Here is a 24354-nt window from a genome sequence, read left to right as displayed (position 1 = left end):
GGCAACGGTCTTCGTGGAATTTTCCAAGCGCGGAAAACGAGATTTGAATGAAAGATGAAAGAGTTTAACGACTGTCTACCGCTGTGGGTATTCGTGAAGTATTAAAAATTCAACAAAATTTATGAAAATTCATAATCTTGTATTTCAGAAATACAATTCCGTATCGTCGTACACCTATCATATTAAAGAAGAAAAAAAATTAAACCCAAATCATTCACAATTTCGAACGAAATCCACGAAAAAGATTCGATGCTGCGTTCACAGTGTGAAAAGCACTCGCAACGAGTTTGCAATGAGATTCCATCACAAAGCGACCAACTGGAAAAGCCAAGGCAAGTTGAGCGCAAGTAAACGTGAACCTCACGTGGTAAAACGAGACGCTAATAGTTTCCCGTTTCTTCACCTCTTGTCCCAATTTTTCCTATTTTATACTTGGTATGCTAATACGACGCATTAATAAAATGTATATTTCATTAAGCCATTTTCGTTCCACACCGTGGATGCTTTTATTTTCGTGTTTATTTAGCTAGTAGCTATTTATTTGGTGACGTGCTATCGGTTTTCAGACGTCGTGCAATTTATCAAATTCAACTCATGCTGCAATTTTTCACAGGTAGACGTTATTAAATAAAAAAAACTACGTTCTACGTAATTATATTAATGTCATTCTTTCTGTTTTATTTTTTTCGATTAATTTAATCGTGACTTGCATAACGTACTCCAATGATCCAGTTTAAGTTTAAGCAACCGCTATTTATCGAATCGTAACCTTAATACCATTTTCAATAGTCTCTCGACGATCTATTCAGCCGTGAGCGCTTTCAATGAACGCTTTAATGCTGATTAAGTCCCTGCTCAGATACTCCACCCTTGAAACCGAGCTCGAAACGATACGCTTCCTGTGCAAAACTACCCTTACGCATGGATCTTGCCCTCGTTTCTACGATCAGTTTAAGATTCGCGATGGAGTTGTACGTGAATAGAGCTTTCGTATCATTCCGATGCTTCTGATAGTATTTCCTGAAACTTTTTAATCAATTTTTTTTGAGAACAATTACTAATTGCTTGCGAAATCATTAATTAATTAACGAAACTAACGTGCACGAGCCCGTATTCTCATTAGTAGAACTTACAATGGTTATACAACGACAATAACAGTAACCTGCCTAGTACAATCAGATGTAAACTAGCCTGGTACGCGATGTTATGTCACTGGTACGTGTAGAATCGTCGGATATCAATTCAGACATCGATCACAGTCGACGCAGCTGAACTTTAATAATCAGATCAGAATCAGTGCCACTCATTGAACGGAATCCTTGATACTCGTCAATCCGAACCGATCGATATCATCTAAGCGTTACGATCGTCCCAACCCAAAACTTTGTCTATCAAACCAACTGCTTTCCCAGCAACACGATCCTTGATGCGCGTCAACTCGCAACGACTGACATTATCCAACTATAATCAACGCAACCTAACTTCGATTATCAAACAGAAGCTAGTGGCTTTTGACACGAGTCGATTTTGCTACATATGTGACACTGATCAAACACAAAACCACCGTCACAACCGACGATATTCTGTTGATTTATCGTCACGATTTAGTACCGTTTAATTAATTTACAATCTACCAAGGGACCCATATGTGACGTTATCATCGTTGGATATAAAGCTCAACGAGAGCTTGACGCAGAGTCAAAATGAAGCAAATAAACGAGCCAATCAGCAGATTAAAATGAGAATTTAATTTTTTGATAATAGATAGCTATCGATAACTACGGATACATTTTACTGTTACACGGTAACCATGGTTCGAAAGTAATTTGCATTGGTCGTAACGCTGGCAATTGCGTCCATGAAACGCATTTATGAAACAAAACGAGACCGGTTACAACGGCGTCGCTTAATTGGACAGGACAAAGGTGTAAGTTACACAAAGGAGTGAAATGCAGGCTGGAGGAAATCCGCGAGATACGTGAAATTTCGAACGAAGATAACGTGTGTACATCAGCTTTCACCTAATTAAGTTGGTTAATTCATCATCATCATTATTGTTTAAACGGAACAGTGTTAATATTACAAATTTGAATTCAAGATAAACATCTACATTCATTACCTACACATTTGTACAGGCAACATATTAATCGTATGTATCGAATTCACATTTGTAAGTACGGTGAAATCAAATCAATCGCAAATATAGATCGATTGCAAACAAATTATGCTTTGATTAACGGTGCTAATTGCAATTCAATTTTAACCCCATACAATCTGAAATATGACAAATATTGTAGATAAGGTTAAATTGAAACGTTAAATTTAATTATAGTTAGCACGATTGAAAATCATTAAAATACCTATGCGTAGTATTTGAATTTTTTTTTTTCCATATTATTTATTAATACAGTGTCGTCTCTTTTATTTGAACTTCTACCAGTGAAACGCCATAGCGACGACCGGAAAGAAAATTATTTTCCAGAAAAGAAAGTCGCGTCGCTTTTGCATCACGTTTCGTCGTCTTGGTATAAGAATGAGGCTTACTACAGTGTTCTGAAGTGTCTGGCGAAACTTACAGCATTGTTCGCGAGCGACAAAGGTGCAAGGAATTCTGCAAAATGCACACTGCATTCAGTCAAGTGCTCGAGCTTGTCCAGAGGGCTTTAACCACCACGTACGAGCTGTCGGAGACGCAGCAGCCAGATACACGATACCGAAACGATTTATCATCGTGACAATTTCGAACGTACACAGCTCAGGAGCCGTTTTCGTTGCCCGTCCTGCACCACCCCAGCGACCATTCGTTCACCGTGCCATCGCGTTCGAGAAATGCAGCAAAAGTTGCTTATATGATTAATAGAAGCTTTCCTTTGAGACCGGCATCGTTCCAAGGTTGTCCCTTCGATTCCCGCCCCGCGATGGCGAATAATATTTCAAATGGTCAGGCTGCATTGTTACTTCCGGCCCGTAAAGTAGGTACTTCCGAAGAAGGCACTTATTTGCAAGGTTTACAGTGCACGGAAAGGATTGATACACTTGATAGAGATCATTTATTTTTGAAATATACAACGATCCTTGCATGAGTTATAAGAAGATTTTCTTTTATTAATTTATTAAGTTTTCAAGCAGAGAATTAAAATACATTTGAGAAATAATATCTAAGAGAATACTAAGGGGTTTGCGCGATGCAATTTACAGGATACGCTGACATCGGGGAAGAAAATCGTGTAGCGAAATAAATCTTCCGGATAAGAGTAATCCCAGGGTAGGAAGGATTGGTAAAAGTTTTTTTCTAATTGGTCCTGCGCGAATAAGAGACGAAGAGGCAATGGAACGCGGCAATGGTCGAGTCGAAGGAATCAGGGGGACCCTTTTTACGAGCTTTCTGGACGAGCAAGTGTCGTGGAAAGCTCGTGGAATCTTCCAATTCGACTAAGAAACTCGAATGCTCCTACAAGCAGTTTAATCGAATTCCATTGCGGAGACAAGAGCTCTTTGGATCAAAGCACGATATCTACAGCCGGGATCCAAACGAATTGTAACACGAAGAAAAACAATTTTCATTTCTGATTGATACTAATATTTTTTTCAAGAAGAAATGACTACATAAAATGTAAATAACAATAATAAAAACTTCCATTAAAATCAATAATATCAGTCAATTTATCCCAAATTTTTTCTTCGAGGCTAAAAATTGTCGCTGTCAAAGATAATTAACGAAGAACCATTTTAAACTCGATTCATTCATTCTCGACTTTCCGCGTCTCGTTTCCTTACGTTTCGACATCCGGTCGCGCTGTTGAAGCGCATCTAATTCACTGTACCACGTCAGAGGGACAAAATAACCAAGACCACAGTTCATGGGACCTTTGAAACACTCCCTTCGGTTGGTTTACCCGAGCACCCAGTCATGGTAATTGCTTTAAACGCTTATATACATTCGTAAATGTGCAACCTGGAAATAGGTATCCAACAGTCACCTTCGTATCGAATACACCGCCTCAAACATCTTTGACCGAAATAACTTTTCTCCTCATTTCTTTACGTCAAACGAAAGTATTTAACGAGAACGACCTCGGTTTTCCATCGCAAAAGCGCGCTACAACTTTCTACCTTTCCTATTTTTTTTTCTTCAAAAAAGCACGTTCTCCACGAACTAACCACTCAAAAATGAATAATTGAAAGGCAACGCGGTTCACAGAACGCGAATATTTAAATTCATAATGCATTTTTCTCATTCGAATTCATAACACGAAGAGATTTCAAACGTTAGGAATGTTATTCAATGTTTCAGCAAAGCATTTCTGAACGATTCAAGTAGGAATCGTAATTCTACTAGGATTAGTTTGCCCTTACGTAAACTATTGTCGAGATGAACGAGGAAAATTATTGTAGGAATGTTTCGTACAAGATTACAGGTTCGTACGAGGTAATCTTTTATACTAATAAGTAGCCTGCAGATGCTTATGCATGTGGAATATGCAAAGATTATAAGAATATATGCATACACAAGGTTTGTGAGTAATTTGTTTAACATAAATTTATTGCAGAGAATATTATGTAAATTAGGATAAGAGGATATTTAACGAATCTGTTTTAATTAAAGATTTAATTAAGAATTTATTCTTAATATCTACAGTAATCATTGCTTGCGTTGCTTGAACTTTGAGAATAATATAATAATAATATTTAAGTTTTATGCAATTTCAGACAATTAAAATCTGTATGTCTATCTACATGTCGAGGAAAGAGAATTAGACTCTCTTTGTAGACCACCATGCGTGCATTTGACATGATAAAATCGTGGAAATTCTGTCGAGAAAATCTACATTTTTTGTATTCCATGTGGAAATTCAAAGAGTTTTTAATTTCTTTGCTTTTCGCAGTTCTACAGGAAATATCAAAGACAAGGTCTGACACGTGCTCGAGTGTTCGTTTAAGTCTGTAAATATATTCTCGCGGTACGTTTGTAACGAAGTTTACTGAAAGGACCAAGGGAGGGTTGCGGGTGTCGTCGCGAACGAAGTTAAGCTCTAAAGCGGAAAAGTTAAGAGACGATATACCGCGCCGCCTTCAGAATGACGACGACAAAGCCGTAGGGTGAGCCTGGCGAGAGGAGTTTCGGGTAAACGAATTGCCTTCCTGATCGGCCCACGACTCGCAAGACATTGCGCGCAAAGATTTGGATGCTTAAGAACAAAGGTCCTTCTAAAATCAACTAAATTCTTTAAACTAGACAGTTAATGACCATTTAAAATATTTTTAGAAAAAGAATTCTCGAAAGCCCATGATTCTTAACCACAGATCTGTAGTGAACTGCTTTAAAAATAAATACAAATTTCATACGAATTTCAATTAGAGTTTGATTAATTAAATTTCAAATTGGTAATTAAAAAAATTCAAACTGGAGATTAATAAAATTCAAATTCCATCCAGTGACACCAATACAAAATTAAATATTTCAAGCGGAACTACATCCACCCACACCTTCATCCAACAAAGCAAACAACACGAAGAACCTCCCTTATCGATCCGTCTCAACGAATGCTAATTAAAAGCACATTCGTTAAGAGGGAGGACGAAAATTCACGCCCAACCGTGTGCTCGATCGAAGCGAAGCGCCTCGACTTCTAGTTTTCCCTTAAACAACGTGTCACGAGGCCTTATTACGCCAGAGGGACACGGGTAACGTATCGCAGGCGCATTCATCGCGGCCCAGTTCATCCGAGGATAAACTAATATTCCGGTGACCGTTATCTGTTAATTAGCATGGCTTCTTGCTCGCTCGATTCCTCCCTTAAATTTCCACAGCACGTATGCGCCGTTCCAGGGATGCTAACTCGTATCCGTCAGTGTGAAACCACCCCCTTCACTGGCCAACTCGCTTCACGTATGTTAATATCTGCCCTAACGCATTTCGACGATGATTTTGACCTTTCTGGACTTGGCTAGATCTGTTAGGAGATGGCCTCTACGTGTAGCTTCATAGAGAATTTTGAATTTGATCTGCGAATAGCGTTGATCGAAGCTTAAATTATGTCGAAGAAATGTATACCGTACTTAGGGGTTGAAGTTCTGGACATCGACAATTAAATGACTTTGCTGTCCAAATTTCTTTAAGGCGTAAATTTTCACTTGTATTACTATAATTAATATTCTTAATTAAATGCACTATATCATAAAGCAAACTCAGAAATCAAAAGCGTTTAAAGAGGAAATATTGTATAAAAATTTTAAGAGGTTCTTAATGGATATTCACTGCAAATTTTCCGCTCATAGCGATCACTATCTATCCGCTAAATCTTATATTCTCTTTCAAACATTTGTAGAACGTCGTCGCATAACCGTGCTCTCGAGTATATAAAGGTGCGCTCCGGAAACCTCATTACTCTAGATGCATATTCGTCGGGCATACGTCCCCTTTCAACTGGTTGCTCGTAATCTGGCCCGATTATCTACCAACGAGACAGAGGCGCGTCGTATTAAAATAATTCCAATTGAATTTTCCGGTTCCTCTGACGCCACTGCCGGTTCGATAAATATGGTCTTTGTTCGCCGGAATCGGCTCGTAAAGTCGTCGTATTACTAGAACGCTTCAATTAAATCACGATGCCACGGGGACTCTACGGTTTCTGAACTTTAATTGAAAGCTTCTGCCTCGAACGGTGTTACGTTTCATGGTGCCATTTAATCGTGACAAATGTGAATTCCGTACCCTTTCGTGGCTTTTATCGTGGCGAAAATTAGAAAACCCGATGTTTGAGAATTATCGATAGTACACCTATGAATCGTCTGCTCATTCGCCTCCGTTTAAGAACTTCGCGAACAGTGACGCTTTTATCGGAGTTTTACGCTTTCATCGCCACGGAATAGAGTGTAGAACAGCCTTTACAATAACGCTCGTGCGAATCATAAATATTGTTTTCCAGTTTATGGTCCTCACGCGGCTGTACCATTTATATCCACTTTATTTTACGCGGTCGTAAACTGTAAAACTCTCGTTCGTCAGGAAACACTTAAGCGGGCCCAGTCCGGTCCCTTGACGAACGTTCAATTGGAACGTTTGTATCGCTCTTTACCTGGTCCAAGGTGAATTTTTTAAATCTTCTATCACCTCTGGCTCGTTTACTGTCCTTTACTTTCGATTGATAAACTTGTATCGATATCGAACGTACCGTTGGAAATGGAGACCAGGGCTTCGTATCCGTAGGCTACATACCCACTCTATCAGCCATCAGTTTACTGCCATTTCTGTTTCTACGATTTTATTTTTTCACTTCGACAGCAGCATATTTCATGGAAATCGATAATACCTCTTCGATAATAATTTTATATTTTTTTTTAATAATGTAAACGCCTTACAAGTTCACAATTTATCAAGTGTTTACCATGACAAATTGTAAAATTGAAACAGTGTTAATAAAGGAGAAACGAGCTCAAAGTTCCGTCGTACTTGCACCATTTTAGAATCAAGGGATGATTCTAAAAGATGCAACAATCGATTGCACGTGACGTTCTATTTTGCGGCGGATTCTCAAAACATTCAACTTTAGCTACGTATCGCTTAAGTGCGTCGGTTCCCGCAGATATAATCCAAGCTTTCGGCTCCGTAAACTGGCATACACGCCACTATCCATCAGGAAGATGGTTCGTTCTCCGGTCCAGACCGAGTTGCGCTCTGAATACGCTTGCGTCTGATGTAATACGCGTCGTTGTAATGCATAGGAACACGCGCGGGTCACGTAGCGATGTGTAAACGGAGAACGAAGGAACGTTCGGCTTGAGAAATTACACTCCGCCAAAGATTCGTGGAAACTCGAGCAGGCAAGCAGGGAAGGGGGTGATATTAACCCGAGACACGTTATTAGAATTATTTATAACAGGTCGTGCTGCTTGTTAATGCCCGTCGCGGAAAGAAGCACGCGAAAAATAAATTTTTCTTCCTCTTCCGCCCGCGGTGAAGAGTAAAAATTGCCGTGTAACGTTCATTGTGTTGCAGGGAAATTCAAGGAAATCCAATACTGGGTACAAGAAGAGATAAAAATTACAAATATTCCCTCCCTCACTGAATTAATTGAAATTAAATAACATCGAAAATTAATTTTAAAAAAGTCTATCTCATAAATGCAAAGTTATAGCAGTAGTCGAATATAAACCTGACGAGAGAAATATTAATTTACCATCCCCTGTTTTCATCAATGCCTCATTTCCCATTTATCTGTATCATAAAACATCTCCAAATATCAAATGATAGAATTCTAGAGAGGCAGCTTCATAAGGATATATCCTCCAACAGTTGAAAAAATTAATCAAAATCAAATAACATCGATAGTTCGTGTCTCCAGATGATAAACAAATAATTACATCAGTAGTAGAACATCATCCTGGCGAGAGAGAAATATTAATTTACCATCCACTATTTCCATCAACTTCTCATTTCCTATTTATTCGTATCATAAAATATCCCTCGTGTAGCAGGCTTCGAAACGATCAGCTACCCTCCAGAGAACATCATCAGTCTTTTCATTCGATCTTCTTTTATTTCTCCTTTTAACACTTTACACCCTCGCGCCAGAGGGAAAAAAATGTTCTCCTCGATCAAGTAACACGTTCCACGTGGCGTATAATTACCGCTCAAGGTTGCCTGATCGCCTCGAAGCAACCATTAATTCAACAGAGGTATCGGTAATCGCAAAGTTTCGCATAGCTTCGTATCCATATTGATTTACGACGTTCGCGGCTCTCCGCGGAACAACTTTCCGCTACGTGCTCCAAGTGTCAGAAATTCGTGCGATCGTTCTTACGATCTGTCAGGTGAATCGAAACTTCCCCAGAAGAAATATTTCTCCGCCCTTTATCTCACCCCGTTTCCCGGCCTTTCGCGAGGCATACGAACGAATTCATCCAGAAAACATCTCCTTCCGCTCGTCGAGCACGAATCGCGAGAGACCGCGACAAAACTCGGGACCACTCATGGCTACCAACTTTTACGGGCTTCGAGTAAATTACGAGAGGTTCCCGGGCCGAGCACACATACACACACACACGCCATTCTCAGCTTTCGAACGGCTTTCCCGCGACTCTGCGTATCGGGTTAAAGGCAACTGACCCGCGAGATGATAAACGATCCGATGGATCGAACGAACATAAATTTCTCCTGACCCACTGCTCCTTTTCTCCTTCGAAACTTGGGAGAAAAAAATGTTCTGCTTTGTTCGAAGATTATGCGAACTTTTAATAGGTGAAAGGGATCGCTAGATAGCGATAATTCAAATTTAATTTAAGACCCTTTTTCACATTTTCATTTATAAACTTTTTTATGCAACTTTATATTTTTATTTTTCATGTATAATTCATCTAGAATTATGAATAACTTTTACGTGCCTGGTCAGTTATTCTCGTATTCAGAACGGGTAAACAACATACATGTTCCTTTTGATGCAATTAAATTAGATAAACATCGCAGCAGCTCCTGAGTTTTGAATACAGAAAACGTAATTATTATGTAACATCTGATATAATGTAATATTCTATTACGGCACGGCACGAAAGAAGTAGCACAACAGAATGTACTTTACTTTTCTCTCTCTCAAGAAACAGCATTTATTTTCCTGCAAACACCATTCTCTTAACTTCAAGATCTACTCAACATTTACACGGTTCTCCTCTCCAGAGCGAGCCTCTCTAATGCTATGAAAATGTAGAAACTTCATTTCCAAGAAGCTACGGATTCTTAAACGTAGAAACTCGGATAGGGAATAAAACATAAAGATGACTTTAAATCTGAGCGAAATCGTGGAGACCCCACGTTATACACAAATCATCCCTTATCTGGTTTGAGTTACGCTCGAGATACGTTATCGATCAAACACGCCACTCTCGTTATTCGTTCGATACGTTTCCTCGTGGAAAATCCGTGTCGCGAGAATATGGCATAAAAAATGGGCGAATATGAAATAAGGCGAATCTTGAGGAACACGATGACGAGAGCAGACAGCAGCTTTCCGCTCGAGAGTGCAGTCGTCCGTATTAATTCGATTGCGAAAACGCCCAGCCGTATATTTTCATTCGCCCGGGATAAACAACGCGCAAGAAGTTGTCGAGAAGAAGAATTAAGTAAAGTATGCAGCACGTTTCTCGTTATATTCTGTATACGATGTTCCCGAAGCGTGTAACGCGAGCAGATTATGCCTCCCGCTTGTCCGCCACTGCCGATTTATTCCTCTGTGTGTTCTAGTAAAATCTTCCCTAACTATCCAGCAATGAATTACTTCCAGGATTTTTCGTAAACAATTAGCAAACAAATTTAGTTGCTAATTTTTTATATTAGAATGTATTAAAATTATAAAATCCTTACGAAAGCTGACTTCAAAATTTTTAGAACACTAATTTCTGCAAGATCGTTCCACGTTTAACTTACATTTACAAGTGTAATTGGTATAGGACTAATAGACAGTTCTATAGAGAAATTTCGTTACAAGGTTGTTCGAACGTGAAACGCCGAAAATTTTGTCAGTCAGGGAAATGTTAAACGATTAGGGAATTCGAGTTATCCTAACGCTAGGAATGGAAAGTTAAACACAGCTTCAGCACGACTGACTTTGAAACATGAAACAGTCGATGAACAGCTTGTTAAGCTGTAATGACTAACTACGTACACCAGTTCCAGACAGTTGGAAATTTTCTGTGAACCGGCCCAATAAACGGGGAACGACTTTATTAAATACTTCAACTCGTGCTGAACGAATTAACCGTTTATAATTATAACATAAAATGAAACGAAACAAAACGACATGGTATCATTATCGAAACAAGATTAAAAGGAATATTATTGTAACGTTTATTCTGTTAAACATACGTCATTAAAATGGAAATCTACTTTTATTCGTTCAATTTTTCGAAGATAAAATAAACGCCAGTGTCAGCGATGAGTCATCGTTAATATTGTTTCGTATTAAAATAGCAGATTATATTGGTCGTTGTTTTAATTACTCCCTGTGGAGATAAAATCGTGATAATATTCGAATAAATTCAAACCCGACGGAAGAACGACGCTCGATCACGCGAAACGTTGCGCGCAAACAGTTCCGAAACTTCATTAATTTTTCAGTTTCGATTTGAAACCAAGCGCACGACATCCGACCATCCCTGCTAACTTTATTAAAACGTCCTCGATATCAAATTTTACGGAGCATCGTTAAAGTAAGGTAGACAGAAGGGTTCGAAGTAAAGTTTACATACCTTCTAATCACTTAACCGCTCTGAAAATTTCATACGTTTTCCCCGAAACTTTTGTGGGATGCTTTCTTGAACATGCAACCCGTAAATCAGCGGTCGTGATAGAATTTGAAAATGGAATTAAATTTGAATAAAAGATATTTGAAATAACAGCAATTGTTTTATTTCATAAAAAATATATGAATTAATCTATAGAATATTTTATTATTGAAATGTTTTCAATCCAAAACGATTGTTTTGAATATTTTTTTTTTTTTTTAATAAAATAGCACAATTGTATTTCAAAAACCAAATAATATTTCAAAAGAGCTCAAGCCTCAATATAATAACATCATACAATTTTAAAAATTTCAGAAACCACCCGCAACCTTCGATTCTACCCCTTCGGAGATGAAACCTAATCAAAACTAATTCATGAAGCTGGATTCTTTAATCATAATAAGAGCTTTTTAAATAGCTAGAATTTCTTCACTTGCCATTACATATCTTCCTTAAAAGTTAATTTGAAAAATTCACTCCAGAGACATTGTTCGTTCATTACACCATTCTCATTAAGTGCTAATTACCATTAGCACAGGAACATTCCTGATGCTCGTAAAACTCTTCCACGCCTAGTCATCCCTTCAAAATATAACGAAAAACCTTGAAACTTTGTCGCTCGACCCATTTCAAAATTGCCGTTGTCATAAATTACCGAAGACATTAGATCGTTCTAATGGCGTTGAACGTCGCGTCGATCGTGGCTGACGTTGTAATAATTAAACGTAAACGTTGCATACAAATAAGGCGAGGAACGGTCACGATTTCTGCATAAATATTCCTCGGTTGCAAACGGCCTCGATTCGCGTAAAGGACAAACACCGTACGTGAGCGAACACCATAGACGGGGAACAACGTTTCGAGCTCGCTAATGGCGACAAGAGCAATTGCGAGCACGAAGAAACGAGATAGGAAAATGGTGACTCTGTTTGCTTCGATAACAGCGTGGTTTGGTCAGCGTATCGTATTAAAACGAGCCACGATAAAACGAGCTATCTGTCAATCGACCGCAATTGCCGCGCGAACGATACTTTGCCGACAATGCACCGCTGTGAGATAAAAGTTAATAGACTGTGGGACCGATCTATTAAATTAATTTTCTCAGCTGACCGCACACGCGTCGTCGACCACCCCCTTTCCGCGATATTTTTCGTAATTACCAGGGTAAAAAAGAAATCGCGATCGATGGATGTTCGTTCAAGCGGCGATCGATCTGATCGATCGATCAGCACGGTGAAAGAAATATCGCGAGTGTAACTCGAGGAAATTTTATCGGGAATAAAACGTCGTGCTATTCATTATCCTCTCGTGAATAATACTATTCGCGGATAATGGGTAACGATGAATTTATTCGATACCTGTGAACAATCGATTAAATTCTTTTCATATTACTAAATTACTACTATAAATTGAGAACCATATGGTTTTATATAGTGATAATGAAAATTTAATTATTTGCTTCGGATTGAATGAAGTGAACTTAAAGAAAGGGTAAAAATGTGCAAAATTTAAATAATGGAAAGAATGATAGAGGATCAAGATAGTAATTTAGCAACAAGGTTTTTACTTCCATCGAGAAAAATAAGAATAAAAAAATGTACCCATCGTTCCCATCGACCGAAACAAGAAGAGAATGACAGCAACACAAAAAGCGATCGAAGTAGATTTCATCCTTGCAGAGGAGAAAAATCAAAATACCTAATGTGATTTTGATGTGAGTCCTCGTTCGTGATACACCGAAAGATTCGCAAGAAACACGTTAAAACAAAGACAATTTGTACCTCTGATCAACCTCTATCAACACCAATCCTCATCAATGTTTTATCGTTATATTTCAATTCGATTATTTAATTTAAACCACGTTACGCGTTTATCGATCAACAATAACGCGTTTAGATGACTCAATGGTCGCACTGGATACACAGGGCTGTTTATTTTCCACTGGTCGTGAAATCGATACAGAGTGGCTGCATAAAACGCAAAACGGTAAATTGAAAATAATATATTTCTTCGTGTTGGTAGAGGTTCATCCCGTGTGTACGTGCCTGGATTGTGGCCGCACGCACTCGTAACACGCCAGCCCACGCAACCTGCATTATGTAACCGACCGCATCCCGCAGGAATACGGAAATAGAAAATTCATAATGCATTCAAGCGAGTTGACAAAACAGGGTGGCATAATAACCAACCATTGGTTCCTTCGTTTATCGACGTCCATAAATTCCTATTAGAGCTACCTACCACCATTGTGAAGGGATGCAATGCATTGTCAATTTCAAAAGGATGATGTTCTTGGAGAATCAGTGAGGTTCAGCAAATTGATGAAAAACTTACAATATAGAAGAAAATTAGGGTTATTTTTTTTATTAACAGACCTATTATCAAAAAATGTTCCTTATCCGAAGTACATCCCTCAATTGAAATCCAAAGAATCTGTTATCAATACATCAAATTTTTCTTCATAAAACTGTACCCGCGATGAAACAATAAAAAAATCAAATAAACACGAAATCCCTATTCGTGGCCAGTCTTCTCGAGGAATAACCAATATCGATAGATTCTACTGGAATATTTTAAGCGGAAGGTAATATATCTTCTCGGTCCATGGGTTCGCGTGTATATGCACTTTGACCGCGTAAAGGGACGCAGGGGGTGAAAGAGGGTTAGGGGGTTCACCGGTTTCATAGGTGTTCGAGCTCACACTTCCATCGACACCGTACACGTGCAGCATGGTGTACGAGCGAGAGCGTATATTTGTGACTCACGAGGGCATCATAGATCATTATTTAGCATATCCTCGTCGAGGTGGTTAGGAGGTGGAAAATAGAGGTGGAAAACAGAAGCGAGAGGTACGCGTTTATGTATAGCAGGTGGCTGATCGCCGTAGAAAATGTAGATGAAACAGAAACACCGACACAAGCCTTTTTCTCGTGCTGCGACCCGTCGCATGGCTACGGTGGCCTCCGTCATCTCGGTTTCACCGAACCACCCTGACGAGGATTTATTATCATCGACGTCGCAGCGACGTAAAACATGATGAATCGAGCTGCGCCACGTTGTACACCTCCGTGTGCCGAGCTGCTACGACGACGCACCCTTATAATACATTTTAATTAATCGCTTCGAGAGGGATTAATTTGTCATCTGTACGTCAGACCGCTATGATTCTTGCCGATTGACAGACGCAAGATTAAAAAAGCTCGGTGTCGAGAAAATCTTTAGGATGTCAAATGATCATTGCACCCTGATCGAGAAAAACGAAAACAGCCACTATGAGTTGATTCATTGTTGAAATAGAAAATGTTTAGGGGTGAGCGATAGATTAGCCTTCAATTTCACTTTCTCTTGCAACTGAAAGTGAAAATGGCTCTAATTTGATTGTAAATCGTATCGAGTATAAATTAATCACCATGTCAGGTTGTCAACAAATCACTCTCAATTCATTAGTGTCTAATCACTGTTGTCAAATAATTTATTGGTGAAATTCCAGAGTAGTATCGATTATCCCTTTCAAGCTGATAGTATTAAATGTTTTCACTTCAACTATCAACCTCCTGCAGGTCGTATAATACATATTAACTTTGTTCTTTGAAGAGAATACCAATTCCTGATTCGTTAAAACCAATTAAAAATAACCGATTTTTCGGTGATCAATGAAACACCTTTGCAGCGTGAAATTATCTGACCAGAACTGGGTCATCGATGCTCGAACGACATCAAAGCCTTCAAGGCGGAATATTTATCGGGATTTATCTGGCCGAGCTACACGTTCGGGCGCAACCACGTGCACTCGAACCCGTCGATAAACGACTCCAATTGTTTATAGCGGGATGAGCGATCCACTATTAAATATTTAATACTTTAATCGCAGGTTCGCGCGGCCAAACGGCCTCATTTGCTCGAGCACGTACACGTGAAATCCGCAAAAGGATAAATTGTGAGCTCCAACACGTCATACCATCCATCCTATTCTTCTGTGCACGCACATCGAACTGACCATTGTGAAAATTTTTAATGGAAACCCGCTGTTGTTCCCCACCTTCTACCCTTCCGCCTTTGCTAACTAATTAACGAGAGCTTCGAATAGCCTGTCAACCGCTGGACCGCTTATAATATCCGCAACGAAGTTCTTTTGTTATTATGGTAATTATAAGATTCTTAGCATATTATTTACTGCTCGTAAATGAAATGGAAGAGTACATTTATCTTTCATTGAGACAGAAATCCATCGAAACAGAATGATTTTTTTAGCGATGAAACAGGATATATCAATCGCGTTTCTTATAGTACGAGAAGGCTCGAATGGATAGGAAGCCACGGACATTTTCCGCAATAATTCACTGGTCTTGTCATTTTTATTTCAACACCATCCCAACACACTCCCATCGTACGCTTTGTTCGCAGCCAGGATTTTCTATTCTACGGGTTCATCCATCATCGTCTACCTAATCCAGACCCATTTCGCTAAGAAGGTTGCCAAACCACCGAGGTCGAGCTCTATATTGCATTCAGCCCGTCGAGTATATACGTTTACAAAACAATACCCATTCTTCTTGTATAATTAACAACAAACCTTGATGCGCCCAATCAGAACGTCCATTTCGGATGTTATTAATCAAGGTACCGAGGAATTCAATTTAGTGGAAATTAATGCAAGAATTAAAGGAACTTTCTGTGCTCATTATAATAGCAATTAATACAAAAATATGTTTTGTAATTGAAGCTTCATTAACACTGTAACTTTAGCGTGGTTACAGGTTGCAGTAATTATACAACGAATATATGATAAATTGTATGAGAGAATTCTATGTAACGTGAGATGAAACAAAATATACCTACACTGATGAAGGTCCAAGAGAACACGAGATAAATTATACAATACAATAGGTGCAACCACCGGTTATAATTAATTGTTGATTTGCCAAACTGTTACTGAAATTTGTACAACTTTTCTTTGACTAATTTTGTCAAATGCTATGATGAAACAAGATTCTAAGATTCCATGATACATTGATACCTAACAATACATCAGACGATTACCTTCAATGATACCATTTGGCTTGGGAGATGGATAATTCACAAGGTGCTCGTACAATTAACCCGTGCGTATCTCTGAACGTTAGAGAATTAGGTTGGCCAGAGGGCAAGGCAATTCGCGAACGAAGCGTCACAGTTGCTACTGACATCCGGTCGGACATGAAGGTAAAAGCAAATACCTAGGAAACAGAGGAAGGAGATGCTGTTGGAGAACGCTTCTATTCCCAAACAGAGAAGATCAAACCATTGTATTCTGAAACGTGGCATTAACGGCTCGCACCGGAACGGATCTGTTTACAGAATACCATAATGGATCCTAGAAGCTCTTGTTTCCCTGGTTTGTTCTTTGTTCTTTAACAGGGATAAGAAGCTAGTAATCGGATATTCAAGAGAACGTTCAAGTTAGTAGGAGATTTCTCTACCAACGGCTTGTTGTCCTTTTGACTCAAATTATCCTTTGAGTACTTTTTTTATCCTCAAATTGTGCTTTCCCTCGATTTGCGATGCTGTTCACCCGTCACCGACTTTATTGGATTTCACGTTTTATCGGCGGACACCGGTAATCTCGTGAGAGCAGAACGCGGTCGTTTTAAAAGGATTCCAATAGATGAAACTTCTTAATCCACGCTGAATTCTCCTGCCCGACGAATATAAGCGTCCGTATGGAAGTTTCAAGGTACACGCCAAGGTATGGGGCAGGTTAGTAAGTTCAAAAAATTATTGACCTTCGAGTCTCTTATTTTTACGAGTTACCCTCTGTAGCGGCTCCAGATGAAATCGAGGCGAAATTACGAGACTCTACGTGTGAAATAAAATCGCGTGTAAATCGACGACGTTGTACACCAGAGACTGAGGAGAAAATAATTTCGCTAAAGCGCCTTTGTAGAAGATGGATGTCGCTGGGTGAACAGTTTTAAATTAGCTCGTGAGCGAAGAAACTTTCGTGAATTTTAAATATGCATGGATGTTAAATAAACAAGCCAACAGCGATGCTCTATATGAATTCGCTCGCTAAACGCTTAGTTCAAACTTAGTCTCTCCCTTGGCACTGAACTGCTCGATCGTAAGAAGACTCACCCTTATGCGTGTATACACATATACAAACTGAGATCCACCACTTTGGCTGTCTAACGGAAATACACGAGCTCGATGCATCTTCATTTTTAAACGTCAGTCAAGTCTATTTTCTAACAGCGGCCGCGTTTCTGCGCTACTAAATTTCTCACGATTTCATTTGCAAACTGGATACTCACTCCCAACAATTATTTATAGAAATAGAAATTGTCGAGGGTAAGAAATGTACTGCGGATTGATGCAAATAAAAAGATCAAAAGGTGTGTTAAATGTCGATTTGGATTTGGAGAGCTGAATTTCGAGAATTCGAGAGTCACAATGATAAATTCGATGGGTTCTACGATTTAACCGTTATCCAGTCTAGTGCTGGAAGGGTGCATACGAAATTAATTTCTTGCGCGTGTATGAGTCAGCAGGGACGATCGATAGTCGACCCGAAACGATGGCAAAGTATACTCGAAACGACGTGAATATCGCTGATAAATTATGGAGAACCGGTGTTGAGGGAGGGACAAAAAGAGAAAAAGCATCGAAAGTGTAAATATCGTAGTGGAGAGTTCGTTCTTGGAGAACGTTATAGCTTGTCATGAATTCCGCTTGGAAATTTTGGGATAAAAATATGCATCTGAAAAACCATGTCGCGGATTCATAAAAATATGAAGAAATAAAGAAAATTCAGGATACCGTGAACACTGTATTATAAACATGAGGTAGTAAACATATGTATGTTAAGTCTTATGACCCAACATTGGTACACTGTGCCAGCAGACAAATTTTCATACGCTACACAAACAATGATTTATAAAATTGTCTGAAAGTTTATCATACAAAATTTGAGTATTCAGCACAGTAAAATTTAATATTGCAAATATTTCAGAAGTTGCAATGAAAGTTAGGTAGAAAGAGTTCAATTACTCAAGACTTCAAATAAGAATTCAATCGTTTCCTGTCTGACCTGCTATGGTCCCATTCTACTGTAGTGGATCTCGCCTGACCAAACGCCGACCTATACTACTGACGGTCGAGCAGCGCAACTTTTTCTCCAGCATCTTACATTTGTATTTTCAAGAGTAGCAAAAATATTTTGGTGTTTAGTTTCTTGTGTCTCATTCGATACACTCTGAGATATTATTTTAGCATCAACATGTATCATGAAATCTGCTCCAAGAATAAAAGTTCACTCAATATTCAATAAAATAGCATTACGGATTCATGCATTATTCAAACGATACTCGAATCGAAATTAAAGTTCTATCCGCGTTCCTCGTTCCACTGTAGTACATCGTAATAATGTGAAAGAGAGCTTCCTGAAACGCGGGTCGTTTCGTTGTAACGGAACACGCAAACTACAACCATTACAAGGGGAATTTTTCGGTGCTGGTCCCTGTACTTATCGTGAATCAAAGGTCGCATCGTGTCGACGTTTGCCAAGGGTGAACGTCGAGTTATTACCATGGCCTATGAACACGTGAAAAACACGACAATGAATATTTCAATAAACTGCGACCCCACTTTTTCGAACGAAATTATGAGTTCGACGAGACATAGCTTCTGTTTGGTTCCCAATGAAAATGGTCGCCGTTTTTAAAGGACCTGCGCTATTATGAAACTTTTAGACTCAATCAGACATGGAAATGAAATTGCACCAAAGCTTTGCAATATTCTGTTCATAAATTCTATGAATCATCTAAAGAGCAAAGGGAGAGGAAGCGTATTTTAATATTATGAAATATGAATTGCTTTATAAAACTGTTTATTCGTGTTCAATCTATAGAGAATGAACGTGGTCAATTTGATTTTTCGATATGAGTAAGCTAGTTTTATCGATAATTCGTTAACAATATGCAGCATAAAAATACATAACAATATTAATGTATTAAATTCACTATATGAACCATTTATTGATTCAGTTTGAAAACATTTTCAATATTCCACAATTTAGCATATGAATTTTGTACTTTTAATCATAAATCGGATTATTTCAGCAGTATACTACGATCTGCAAATCCTGGTAATCGAGGTTTTTAGAGAAAATTGCTACCCTTCCCTCCTTCGAGAATACATAACGAGTAAAAGTTATCAGACAAACTCGCCGCTACTTTACTCACAGTTAATATCCCGTTAATGCATCGCGTCTTGCTAATACCTTTTTAATGTACAAGTTCGCTGCGAGTTAAAGCTGGATTAAAGTCACTATTCCTGCATAAACAGGAGAAAAATCTTTTCTTTTCGAATTACCATTTTTGGGTAAAATATGTGCCTTCTATTCTTTCATATCTGAAATACACAAATACTAAATAACAGTAAATTTACCTTCAAAATAAATCATACATTTCGTGTCATAATATGTATACGACAGCAGAACATCATCCTAAGGTATATGTTCCATAAAAAACCAGAACACAATGGAATTCGCGTCGAATGAAGGTTCATGAAAAATGAAATTCACGCGTAACGCCTAATACCCCGTTACGATACTTTGTCGTACACGAAGATTAAATGTCTCGGGGCGTGCGATTCCGTGTAAAGTTCTCGGCGCGCCTTTCACCGTAATCCTCTTTCACGAGTCGTCCCGTTTGTAAACTCGGTCGCGACGCCGGGCGTCACCGTCGCCATCGGCGTCGAATTTTGCACGAGCATCACGAGTGCAAAAAGTTCCACGAGCAACGCCAACCGAAAGAAATACACACGCGTGAAAGAGCTGTTATCGTTGTGGTAGAGGGTGGCTTATTGAGATCAAGGTGGGGGAAGAATTTTGGAATCGTGTCCGTGATCGTGGTCGAGCTTCCAATTTGCGAAATTGCCCGTGAAATCGCGCGTTTATGAGCCGAGATAAACGACCGACCGGCCGAACCTCCGACCTTCTCACCCCTTGCTGGCCACCCCTGTTCTCTATCGCTTCTTCGTCCAGGTCGAACCCCTTCCGCACTTCCGGCTTTCTCGACCACGGTTGATTAACTGTCAATACTCGTGAACAAGCTGTATCAAATGTCAATCATCGATCTATTTCATGGGTGTCGATTTCGCGAGTTCAATTCGATGTCGAGATGCTTGATTGCTTTTGGCCGACCTATTATCGACTGTTCCACTTTTACACGGATTAATTAGGGTTGTATGGGTAAGTTGTTATTTAACTGTTTCACTAAGGCCATTTCTGGACGTCTGTTGTTAATTATAATCATCAGCAGTAGCGAATGGAATAATACAACGCAAGTGAGAAAAAGCGTGAATGGAAAAAAATCAATAGAAAAGCATCCAGCAAATGATTCGGAAAATTGGCATCCGGTAAATCAACCGATAGAATTTTCAAACTAATTCGTGAACGCGACAGCTATGTATAAACGATTAACTGATTCCATGAAATGGAAGAATTTGCTTTTACAAATCGATATTTGTGATTGAATATAGGAAACTGAGCTGTAAACGCCAGGAAATTGAACGAATAATCGGCACGATATGCCGATTCAGAATGATTTTTGCTGATTGCCGATATCGACAGCTTTGATTAATTACGAATAATAATGAATAACGGTTAACTTCTCCTAACGATCTTTTTCATGCTAACTGGATGAATAAAAATGTGATAATGATTTCAGTAGCAAATATCATTCAATAATTATAATTTGAAATATCTCATAGACTATTGATTTTTAAAAATTCTATCCTTTTTATGTAGAATCTTCTAAAGAATTAATCAGTATAAAAAAATGATATACCATTCCCTTTAAGAAAGGCACGATTGACCTTTTCTACGTCTCCGTCTATCCAGAAGAAAAGAACACCCTCTGGAGTTACTTTAATCAAAACACATTGCTGCATGAAGAATATTCCTGGAACTTTTTGAACAAAATTAACTAGCGTATCTCGAAATGAAAGTATCCGAGTACAATGGGTCTCGTTTTGTCGTCACCTTTGCTGGAACATTATCGCCAGTGGTCTACCCTTGGGCAACTTCTAACAGAATCTGCATCCCGGGCTAACTTCCATTCTCAAGTTTCCACCGGTTCCCCGGAGGGATTAGGAATTCAACAGTGAGAGGGGAAAAAACGTGGCGAGCGAGTGCCATGGGCGCTTTGTTGTCTGCATGTCCAGCTCCGCGAGAGGGACGAAACGAATTTGAACCCCCGAACTTTCTTGGCTTCCATTAGCCGCTCCCACTCGGGTCCTTTACACACATACTGCTAGGGTTAGCTGAATCACGAGTCTCGCTTGAAAAGCGAGCATTGTACAGAAGGACTGACTTGCGTTCCTTTCATCCCCGGAATTCGTTTGATTTCTTGGCTAATTACAGAGTTATTGTGATTAATCTCAACAGCATTAAATTCTAAAAAGAAAGTATCTTAAAATATCTTTAAAAGTACCTTAAAAAGTGAGAATTACAAAAAGGACAAGAAAGGATCGTCTCCAGCTATAAAAGTTCTCGTTTCAATTGCAGAATTATGTTAAGACGCGCACACGAACGAATACCCAGAATAAAGTAACGAGTTTTACATTTTTAAAATCGTATATCTCATTTCTTCTCGAGCTTCTATAGAATTAAATCGGATCGCAGCCCGAGAAACTTGCTCGATCAAAAAAAGCAGAGACTCGATCTCGGATCTTCCGTTGCGAAATTTTAATTACCGTCTGGAATTCCCACGATCCGTTGCATTCAGCACGTCCAATTCGAAATATCTTTCAAGACTCGCGGATCAAAGTGGGTCGCTTCGTGTAAAGTTCGAGCTTTCATAAAAGCGAGAACTTTCGTTCGGTTCCTGTCAACGATCGATTCGAGCCTGCCCGTTCGAAGTCGTTAATAAGTTTCGACTTTTTAATTGGCCGACAGCTAGCAATCGTTCGTTGGTCTGCGAGATAAAAATTGTACGGGAGACGCGTTAGTGCGCGGCGAGAAAACACGAGTTTGTGGAGAATGAGGGTGCGAAGAAAAGTTTATCCTCGTGTCGAACAAGGAATAAGTAATTCTTCGACTAACGTACTGACCGTTCAGTTACCAGAATAATTGGTTCACTAATTAAAAGTTTCTTCCAGGCCGAGAAGCGAATTCACTTCGCGTCTTTATGGAACCGTTCGTGGTTAAATATATTCTGTTTTCCTTGACACTTCGACTTTCAGAATTAGGTTCTGACTTTACCCTCTAAAGACTTCTGTTTACCTCTTTTCAAAAAATCGTAATATATTTTAACGTTCAATAGTTAAACGTGTACTTCAGAAGCTGATGAATTAATTAATTATTGAGCAGAGATTACGATACCGCTTATCCACCACCTAGATTCCGTGCTAACGAGCTATCAATCTGGATTATTAACTGGATCGAAAACAAGTATCGTATGTAAGAAGCGACAGGTATTATTGTAACAATTTTCCTTTTAATGTGCCGAAATTTTGTACGTTGTAAAATCAGTCGAAAATTCAGACGAGTAAGATTACTTAAGCCCTGAGAATTCAGTGAGATGTAATCTCACTCTTGAAAATGATTTCAGTGGTTATCATTGTTTGCAGCGTACAATTTTCCTGTGTACTCGAGTGAAAAGAAAGGGCAATTGTAGAGGGAAAAACAAGAGTGATGAAGGTGTACTTAACTTGCCACGGTAAAGTACAGTGGACCGTAAAAGCGGCACCTTTTGTAAAATATTCAGCGAGAAAGAAACGAAAGATTTACTACATCTTAATGAAACTGATACCACTGAAAATAATTATGCTATTACCTACTTAATTAATTCCAACAGTAATCCAATGAAAATTGTACAGAAAATATCATGGTTTGTTATCTGATTTGTGGTAAGCCATTAAATTATTCACAATTATCAAGGTATTATTCTGTATTTACTAGCATCTAATTTGTAAGATGCGTGGCTGGATCATTAACAGGGCAATTGCAATAATTGGGGTAGCCCGAAATTCCACTCGAACTTCCTAATATGCACGTTACATCTCATACCGAAAGTTCTGCAGACTTATTAAATCTAATTATCGCTAATTTCGCGATTCTCCACTCCGTTCACCAAACCATCCGAGTTTCGGGACGATTATCGAGAAATTGGGCGAACGTGATTTCCAGTGTGTCGACAAATTCAACGACCGATCGAAGAGTTCTATCGTTCGATGATTAAAAATATCTCCATTTATGTCTGCATTCTATAGTTCTACGTAATCTTCTTAATCGCTATTATTAACATTTTGAATATCATGGTCGTCATCAATGGGATTATTTCATTCTGCAATTTAATCATTCTACTTAATACCTTACAAAATTAATTATTACAAAATTTTCTTTAATCTTTTTTATTTTTCAGTTACCCCATTATAATAAATTTGTGGTTCTGATCACCGATGACCATCACGATGTTCAATGTATTAATAAAAAACAATCTGTTTCACGATAATTTTAATTGTTTACACAAGCCAGCAATTAGGAAAAGGAAAATATTCATTTAAGTTCGTTTCACGAGGAAAGCGTGATTTTCTATTAGCAGTCACCGAGTGAACGAAACTGCTACTCGATGAAGATACAGCCGATCCTGAGACGCTACGACGTCGCGTCGTGGCAAATTGCAAGTCGACGTTGCAGGACTCCCACTAGGTTTATTAAATCTAATCACCGCCAATTATGCTCGTGCCTTCTCGCTACGCGAAACGTTAACCCTCTGGTCGACCTCCGTCGCCTTATTTTCCTCCAACTTCCACCCGATTACACTCGCGAAGCCTTGGAAGAGACTGACTCGCTAGAGGAGCTTCAGACACCCCTTTCGCTACGTCCCTTCTGGGATTAAGGTGAGCTTCGTGGCTGGTAAACTAGCCAACCATCGCATGTTCATTATCATTTTGTAAAAATAGGAACTCGTAGTCTTCGATCCAATTACTATCAATCATCGGTTGCCAAGGGATCAAATATTTACGTAGCAAAACGTGTAAAATTCAATAGAGACTGAATATTGCTACGTTAAACAGATAAATTTTAAGAAAATA

At 38.9% G+C, this 24354-nt stretch overlaps 1 protein-coding gene across 2 annotated transcripts in view; it reads right to left on the bottom strand.

Moving 5' to 3' along the window:
* Positions 1-24354, bottom strand: part of LOC114871949 — a 181147-nt gene that overhangs the window by 143457 nt on the left and 13336 nt on the right. The gene's annotated exons all lie outside the window — the stretch shown is intronic.

The sequence above is a fragment of the Osmia bicornis genome, chromosome 1, assembly GCF_907164935.1.
Source record: "Osmia bicornis bicornis chromosome 1, iOsmBic2.1, whole genome shotgun sequence".
Taxonomy (NCBI): domain Eukaryota; kingdom Metazoa; phylum Arthropoda; class Insecta; order Hymenoptera; family Megachilidae; genus Osmia; species Osmia bicornis.
The sequence above is the reverse complement of the archived record's forward strand: the minus strand, read 5'-3'. Positions and strand labels throughout refer to the sequence as shown.